Source organism: Ceratosolen solmsi, unplaced genomic scaffold (genome assembly GCF_000503995.2).
Source record: "Ceratosolen solmsi marchali unplaced genomic scaffold, CerSol_1.0 scaffold17, whole genome shotgun sequence".
In the NCBI taxonomy this organism is placed as follows: Eukaryota; Metazoa; Arthropoda; class Insecta; order Hymenoptera; family Agaonidae; genus Ceratosolen; species Ceratosolen solmsi.
In genome coordinates this window covers 1,272,405-1,283,229 of record NW_011948445.1, presented here as the reverse complement: position 1 = coordinate 1,283,229, position 10,825 = coordinate 1,272,405, and positions in this window count along the sequence as shown.

Here is a 10,825-nt window from a genome sequence, read left to right as displayed (position 1 = left end):
TTTTTTAAATCTTTAAATATTTCATAAATTGAAATTATTTATTTATTAAAAACATTTTAATAAGATTTTTGGTAAGTATTACTAAATAAAATATTCTTAAATATTTTAAACAAATAATTTTTAAAATAATAAATTCTATATAACTTTAGGTAAATATTTAAATACTATTACTAATTTATTTGACAATATATTATCAAATACTAAAAATCTAGTGTTTATAGTTCATTTTTTCTAATATTATTATAAATTTTTATAATTCTTGAATTTAAGAGAAAAGCTGCAGATTACTTCAAGTGTTGTATTAGGAATTCATATCTTGAGCAGAAACGAGATAGGAGGGGTGGAAGCTTCTTAAGTGTGATCAATACGGATTCTTTGTTACCGCCAGCGATACTCAACCTTTCTTATAATGGTTACTTTAAAAATAAACTTGGATAGTAACTATGTCTGACAATTACAATTATATAAATTATAGTTGAACTTGTAGTAAAAAATTACTTTAATACAATACATTTAACTGAAACTCATTAAAACTTCTGGAAAATTCATTCTAGCTTTGAATAGTAATTATATCAATTAAAATATTCATTATTTCATAATGTATGTATAGCTTTGAATAATTATTTAAAAATTATGTACATTATATAATACTTTTCGCAAGATTGATATGTTCATAATATATTATTAAATTTAAATCCATTTTCAAAAATTATATAAACAATATAAATACAAGTATTTTGAAGTGTTCCGTATTTTAATTTTATTTTATTTTATTGTTTTATAATTTTATTTTACACATTTTTAACGAGGAATGTTTCAAGTTAAAATTTTTTATAACAAAAATATTCAATATAAACTATGTTATGAAATAGTAAAAAGCTACTGAATTTAATTTATATAAAGTATAAGTACAAATCTTCCTAATTAGTACATAATATAAAACAAATTTTAGAATAGGAAAATCGATGTAAATTAATTTATTATATATTATTTTAACATCTGTAATTATACATAAATATTTATTATTATTTTGCAGTAATTCAATATATAACAAATAATAAAATATTATTTCAATATTATATACATGACTTTTTATATTGTTCTAATAAAATAACATTTTAAATAAATATACATTATAACAAAATATGCAAATTACAAATCATATTTAACAATGTTGCGTACTTTTGTTTTTTATACTAAAAATAAAATTATTGGTATAAATATTTTCACCAACAAATTATTATTTTATATTGGAATTTATTTATTGTAGTTACTGTAAAGTTTTATTATACAGAAAATAATATATTATTTTAACTGATTGTTTTTGTTCTTCATTATTATATATATTATTCTTTAAGATTATAAAATAAAATATATAAAAGTAAATTAAAATTAATTTCCTCATTTAAATCTATTTTTAAAAACAAATTTATAAAATTGGGTACTTTTGTATCATCGCTAATTAGAGGTTTCGTTATACTTGTATTTCGGTATGTAATTACGGTAACAATATTTATAGAAACTACTATTTTATTTAATATTCTTATTTCATATATATTTAATTCCTTACAACTATAAAAAATTAAAGTAATTAAAATTTCAATGTACAAATTATTATTCTATCTATCAAATATTCTAAAAATACTTTATTTTAGTTATTAACAATTTTCTTAATGCTTACATTTTCATTTTATAACATATTATAAGGTAAAAAATTGTTAATAATTACTCAATTTCATAATTTTCTTATATTTATAAAATTCGAAGATTTTAAAAATTGTAAGATAGCCCTATTTTAGTATGAAAAGAATGTTGTTTAGATACTTCTGTGTGAAGTAATTATATTATATCTCTTACAGATATAAATGACAATTACTAATATCGTGATTCTTTAAAGACACATTTTACATAGTATTTTAAATACCTTACACTGTATTCTCTAATATTATTTTATTATGCGCAACTCATGATTATGTAGCATTTCTTAAAAATTATTTAAAGTTAGAAATTACAGTTACAATTAAAAATTACAATTATAAAAAAGTTTTTAAATATTTAATTTTTTAATTTAAGTTTAATTTTAATTGTTAAAAAAAATGTAACTACCGACATAAAATACTAAAACAAAACTGTTTTTTTGGTATAACTACTTCATTATAACATTTAAAAATTAATTAATCGAAGACTTTTTAATAAAATTATTTCATTGTAACTTTTTTAATTTTCAAAATTCTAATTTAATTCAGTATAGATATAAATATTATTAATATTCATTTTGAAAATAAAATGATGCCAATAATTGTTCGAAATTAAATATAGCAGAATAGAAATAGCAACAATATATAGGTATAATTATTAAATTACTGACGTTTGAAAGAAATAAATGCAAAAATTGTGTGTTCATAAAGAATCGGTATTGTTATATTTAGCATATTCGAAATATCAAAATTTCAAAATTGGTAGTATTTATATTAAATAAGGATTTACTATATTTAATATTTTAAAAATTATAACATTGGAATAATTTTTAAAATAAATTATGATATATAAAGATTTGAATTTAATTTTTGTAATAACTGAAATAACTAGTCTTATACAATTTTGAATACTTGAACTCAGTAATTAATGTTAAATCCTAATTTATTGTTATTACGTATATTTTATACTAAAATAAAATATGTACTAAAATATATAAGTGTTGAAATAGTAATAATCTTATTGATTATATTTAAAACTAAAAAAAGTTTCTGTAACAAAGTTTTTAGTTTTTTATGAAATTTGAAACAAAAAATTTGGATTTTATAAATAAATTTAAAATTCATATTATGTTAAAATTCTGTTTTCATTATTATTTAAAATCTATCAGTCATATTTTATTTTTAACGCAGACAATAATAAATTTTTCTCTCAGATTTAACAATATTTAAAAATTTCAGTATATGAATAATAAATATATAGTTCTATAAAAATTTTTCTTGGATTTATATCATTCGTATATTCTATTCTGAATATATGCTTTGGAAGCATCTATCAAAAGTTATTTAGAATGGTTTAAATTGATAATTAATTATTTGAATTACTCGTTATACATTATTATTTATCAAAATAATTTAACCACCGATAAATATTTCATGATGATGATTAATGATGAAATGATAATTTTATGTCAATGATAAACTATTTAAAACGTGCATTTGTAATACTCAGTTTGCATAGTAATATTATTTATTTTTAAATATAAAAATATGCTATATAGCATATTTATGATATACGAAAACAGTAAAATGAATGTATGAACTATTAATTAAAAAAATATTAAAATAATTTAGTATTAATATACTGCATAGAATATGTTTTAGGCAAACATGGAAGGGGATATGTAAAAGTATTTAAGTTATTCTATTATAGACATCGGAATTTATGTTGACTCATGACTGATACAATCAAAATTAGTTTAAGAATCTGTTAAATAATATCTTTTATAATGACTATACAATGCCATATTACAATACCATTTAAAAGATATAAATAGACCAGTAAATAAAATATTATTGTTATGTATTCGATTTCCAGTATTAAAGATAATTTTGCACACAAATATTTCTAAATCTGCAATTGCAGAAAAATCGTGTATACATCCCAATTTAAATTATACTATTAATAAAAATCTCTTTCTTTCATTAAATAATATATGAGTATGCTATTAAAATATACCAAGGTATATATAGGTAGTGTATATTCCTATATAACTAATCATGTGCATCGTTGTTAACTTATTATATTTAATATTTTGTTATTAAAAATTAAAATAAGATTAAGGTACAGTTCAATTAATTGATCTATTTCCTTTTGCGGTTAAATAAAGATTTATATGATAAAAAGAGTTTCGTAATTAAACAAATTAATGCACATAATAGTTTAAATATAGAGATGATTTAATTGAAAAAATAAATAAATAAAATAATCATATAGCCAATTTTTACTTTAGCAATACAAAGAAAGAGAAATGATAGGATGATTTTTTAATTAAATAAACCTTTAGACTATTTGACCTTTGCTTTATTTATTATTAACAAAGTATCGTCGAGTATAATGTATGGTATTAAACGAAATAAAGCAAGACAATTTAATATATATGTTTTTTAATAATATATATGTTTTTCCATATTTACTTTTCTTGTTCATGGAAATCTAATTGTATGGACTTTGCAACTGACAATACTTTCCCAAAATGAATTGTCTAGTTATACAACTATTACAACCCTTTTAAATGTTTCCATTTTATTAAAAATAGTTGCTAGTAGTTATATTGAGACCTAAAAGTTTACCAAAAAAAAAATTATTCTATGAATTCGTATATTATAATTTACCATATATATCGTTACAAACCTAAGTCAAAATTATAAATATGATCTTAAATGGATACATTACATTCGAATAATGCCGGCATATTTCAAAAGAGGAGAAAAATTTGTAATTTCATTATGATAGATTAATGACCGATAACAAATGGTATGATCATAAAACTTCTGTAATCAGTATAATTTCTGGATGATTCGTAACAAAAACAGCCTAAAAATTGTTCCATATTTACAATCGAGTATTATGTATGAATCAATTCACACTTACTGCTGTTATTAATCTTCTTAGAATTATTGAACATTCAATACCTTCTATATTCTTACTAGATAATTATAAAATTGTGATACTATATTATCTTGTTAATCTAAACAATACCGCCGGATATATTTAGGGACTTCCCATAACTTTTCGAATTATATAATATGATAATCAAATATCGCATAAAATAGCAAAACAACACTTAGTTAGAACTGTTCAAAAGTCATATAATACATTTTTATGTTAAAAAATTATATTCATAATCAATAAAGAGATATATTTATTAATCATTTAGATACAAATTATATTTCTTAGTTTCGTACTAAAAGTTTAAGAAAATTTTAAGTTTAAATAAATAATATATTTTTAATTTATCACAGTTTTAGATTATAAACGTATGCAGCATGTAATTGATACTTTTCTATAAAAACAAAATTTCATTTTTCTTAAATAGAAATACTTTTTTTACTTGAATTAAGTTTTACACATAAATTTTTTTATGTATATATTGTAATTTATGTGTTGTAATAATTAGCCATTACTCCAAATCTTCAAAAATTTAAACAGTTATATATAAAAATATATTTTGAAAAATTGAACCATTTAATTTTAGAGCATATTGCGATATGAATAGTCCTAACTTCTTTCAAATAATAATGCAATGTACACGTCACTATATTTCGTATTTTGCAATTACTTTTTCCAATTTAGAAAACTATTTTAAAATAATATTATAATATTATTTAAATAATAATATTTTAAAATAAAATAAGTTATTTTTATATAATAAACTTTATAATAAATTACTAATATTGCTATTCATATTATGCTTTACTATAGTTTGTAGCCAAAATTAATTTTTTGGTTAATTTTTGATTTTGATAATATTTATAACATTTTGGATATTTATTTAAAAAATCAATTATTACTTCAAACGTTTTAATTAGTTAGACTATTTTTTCAATATTGTAATTATATCTCTTGAATATAATACTTTATGAAAATATTTTTAAATCTCAAAAGTGATATAGTATAACATGAAACGACTTATAATAATATAAAGAAAATTAATAAAAACCTCATCGTTGAATCCTTATGACGCTTTGCGGTATTTATATTGTATTTTTAGCTATTATAAAATAAGAATAGAAATCTATTCATTTTTTCTTCAAAGGATTGTAATACTCTACAAATTCAATTCACTTTACAAGTTGGAATTGAATTAAAAGTGTTTATTAGAACTATTTAAGATATCAATATTTTATTATTATAATTATTATTAATATTTCATAAATTATTAATAAAGTATTATTAATCACATATATTACACATAATAATGAAATGTGTATTTTGAATAAATATATAATAATAATATAATAATCAATGTTGTATTTATTATTCTATCTTAAAATCAACCTTGAAAAGTTAAACGAAAATTAATTATTTTATTTATTCATTAATTAATTTTTTAAATTATTTAACCAATATACATGAAGAAAATGGCATCGACTCAGAAAAAGTCTGAGATTAAGAATAGAAATCAATAGATAAGAACTGATCTTAAACAGATTTCATATTAACAAGAAACTATTATATACTGAATTCTCTATCTTTTATTTAAAATTCAACATATATATGGATATATAATCCAATTCTTTTATAATTGAATAGTTATTCTGCGGTATATATGTAATTAGTTACTATAGAAATAATGAACAGGTGAATATTAAATTTCAAACTTTTATAATTACATCAATCTATATAAATATATGCATGATAATTATAAAAAAAATCATAAAAAATTTCTATAATATAAACTATTCCATAAAAAATGAATGATTTTTTATATTCAGTTTTATATTCAATTTAATTATGCATAATATTTAATATTAGATTATATGATATTTATACATAAAATTTAATATTAGATTATATAATATTTATACCAAAAAGCTAGTATGTTATACATCATTCACAATATAAATCTATGCATAAAGTATAAACATTGTAAGATATAGACAAATACAAGAAAATTGCCGTCAAAATATTTTCACATTTATATTATAATTTTAACATTACACTTTTTATAAGATCCTAGTATTTTAATGATAATATTTTACTAGAATTCACTATCTAGCATGCGCACTACAGGGATATTAGCTAGTAAGGAGAACTGATGCACTGATAGTTAAGTATATATATATATATATATATATATATATATATATAGTTGCCTTTAAAATTATAAATTTTATGGAAATATAAATATTTGATGATTAAATATTTGAATGCTTAAACTAACATTTATTTTAGAAAATAAAATTATTTTCGTTAAATAATACATTTATCTATATTATAAACTAATTATAACTATAACTATATTATAATTATTAGTATATAAATTTGTAATGTTCAAAACCTTCATTTTCTCATTTAGTGTATGTTATATCTAGTAATTATTTGAAGTGTATCAATGTGTAAAGCAAACTTGGCATTTAAAGTTTATATAGGTCAAAATTAATGAAGTTTTAATATTAAAAAAAATTATTTTATATTGTAAAATTATAATTTTTTATTAAATTAAAATAAAATAAGTTCTGTATTTAAACTATAATATCGAATTTATTTAATTTTTTTCTGGTTCTGTATTAATTAAATTTTTACACTTGGATTAAATAATGTATATACAAAACTGTTTATTAATTTTATTTCATTACCAAAAATGTTATTATTATATCGTATTAAAGTGAATGAATAAATTGTAAACTTATTTTTTTTAAATTTCAATATATGTAACTTAGTACCATTTTATTAACTTTTATATTTACTTTAAGATTTTCAATAATATTAATTTTTTATTAGATACAAAGTAGATTTAGATATGTACAAATATTAACGATATAAATAACATAAACAATAAATAAATTATAATGTGTAACATCTTGTAACAATATACGTATCTTTAGATAAACAAATGAAATTAATAGTAACTTGATTTAAAATAAAATTTGTCTCATTATTAATTTTTTTCCAAATTGTTAGTGTTTTATAATTATTTCATAAGTACAAATTTTTAAACAAAATTAATACACTTATAATCATATGCATTTAAACTGCCTGATTGAAAACAATTATCTTTCAATTAACACATCATATTTAAGGAGTAGCTTATTGCAACCTGTTGCATTCTAAAGACGGAAGACAAAGAGAAAAGGGTAGATAGCATTTTCACAAGGTTGGAAATGAAGTGGCAGTAGATTAGTGTGGTGAAGGCAGTAGAAGGGAACTGTGATGCTGTGAGCTGGCAATTAAGCCATCAACCTTTAATGAATGAACTCGTTGGGCATCATTCCAACCCCACGAGCCCTATTAGCTAACTAACCCCGAGTTATTTGCATGTCTCTTTTAGTTAGGGGAGTACTGAGATTCGTTGGCACAATTACGATAGAGTTTACGAACAGGTAGTTAAAGGCTTAAAGATGAAAGAGTCTTAAATTATTAAATTTAATTATATTAAATGCAAGATAAATGACTATTTTTATTATAAAGTTTGTATTCCTTGAACCCAAACATTTATAGAATATAATTATTATGTAAAATAAAATATATTTATAAGAATATTGATTTGTTGGTTTTTTAAACTATGAAGAGCAAGTAACGAAATTTTATTATAATTAATAATTATATCAGAGATATTTTTGAATATTACTGTTCTCAGGACATTATTATATGTGTAATTGTGTTGTACTTCTTAATATATAAAATATTGAAAAGAAGCGCTTTATTTTAAAAAACTATTTCCAATTTATTAAAAAAAAATAGTAATTTATATTACTATTATTTTAAACTAAAATCTAGTTAATATAGAAAAAATTTAAAAAGCAAAAATATTTATATAAATTATAAATGAAGGTCAATATAAAACTTAATAATAGTAACAATTGTCAGTTGTTAAAAATACTTAAAAAATAAATATGATGTAATATATTATTTTGTTCATAAATTAACAGTGAATTATAAAATGAATTTAGTTTTCTTAGATCTTATTATAGAAATTTGTAAGTACTAATAACATTAATTTTAAACATATTTTATATTATTTATAAATTTTTGTATTGTTATAATATAATGCTAATCAATTTTGAAGTTTTGGTATATAAGTATATTACATTATATGAACAATTAAATCTCTAATTAAAAGAAATATTCAAGGTTTATCACACTTATGTTCTACAATTCGACTTAATTTACAATTTTTAAAAAAAAGCAATTATATAATTTACAATTAAATAAAAATTATTATATATAGAATTTTACTATATTAATTTTTTATATTATTATATTATATTATGTTATTATACAATTTAGAATGAAAATAATTTTAATTAAACTGAAATATTAAAAAATATATTGCCTAGATAATTTTCTTTTTAAATATTTAAATAATTTAAATATATAAAAAATACATAGCAAAAATTGATGAATACATATAAAATGAACATTTCTTGGATAATTTTAAAAATAATATTTTATGACGAATATTGCAACTTTTCAATTTTGGAAATAAGAATTAAAACGTTCACAATAATTATCATATATAATTATATTTTTTATTTACAAATATATTTTTTTAATATAATAGCTATATATATTTGCAAAATAATAATATTTAAAGGTTTAAATTTAAATGTTGTAATTCAAAATATTTATTAATTAAATATTTTAATTATTTAATAAATTTTAAAAATATTTTTTTGATATATTGTTTATTTTATATCTTTTTATTTTTAATAAAACATATAAATTCTAATCTAACAATTCACACCCTCTTTCTTTTTACACTTTTTTATAAATAATATATCTTTACATGTACTTATCATAAAAAAATATTAGAAAACGATATAATTACTTTAAAAGATGTAACGAATGATAAATTACATTTATGTATTCGTATAAAAAAACTCTAATCTATTTTATTAATTAACTGAATCGATATGATTAAAAATAAAGTTATGTATATTATGTACAATAATTAAATAACGAGCTATTAATTAAATTAAACGAGCAAGTTAATATTTTAAGAAGAGTTAAATATTTATGAGATTATAAAGAACAGTTTAATGTATATACCTTCAAGTTAAATTACGTTATTTGTTCGTTATTTATTGTATAGTATATCATACAAATATTACATTGAGAGATAATACAGTGGAACATATGTATGTGCAAAATGAAATACAATTAGTTAAAATATAATTTATTCGCGAAATATGAACATAAATGTAAATATATCACCCTTCTAACTTTTAAGTAAATAAAAAGATTTTTGAATCTATATTTTTAACGATTCAGATCCATTCTGTATGTAGACATGACTTATTTTAATATTTATTTGAATATAACTCATTTTTTATAATGAGCATTCTCTAATAAATTCGTTGAAATTTGTGGCCTGAGAAAAAAAATTTTTCTCGCTTAATTGCGTTCTTTAATAAGGAATTGATATAAATCTAAAATTGGAGATATTAAATTATTATATTATTAAATTCCACTTTTATAGCAGTTTAATAACTATTTGAATATGTTGACGACAGGTCTTGATTTTTATACTCAAAAAATTATGAAATAGCTATTATTATTCTTACTACTAATTAATATAGTATAAGATGATGAATCATATTGGTATGCTACCAATATGCTACTATTGACATAATATGTATCTTACGTTTGATCGATTAATTTAAAAAATTAACTAATAATGTGACACAGAACATATATCAATACACGAAGAAAATTATCTATTGTTACACTCATTATAAATACAAATAGCAAAAATATACTAATTTTGTTATATTAATATTAATTTTATAAAAAATGAAAAATTTCACTTTAATATAATAATGATCCAAGTTGATTCAAATACAACAATTCATACGTTTTATTGATACACTTATTATACGTGAACTACACTTGCACTACATGGTCACACATTAATAATGCTGATCTTTGCTATATAATCTTCATCGAAATTGCTCATTCTGCGTGTACTCGGCATATTTTTGAAAATAATTTATTCTAATTTTCTAATTTGGTCCACGCATATTCTATTATACATGTTATTGATAGTCGTGAAGATGCACAATACTTCTACAATGTTTATACTGATGGTAGACAGGTTTATGTAACTTTAGAAAATGAAGCAGCA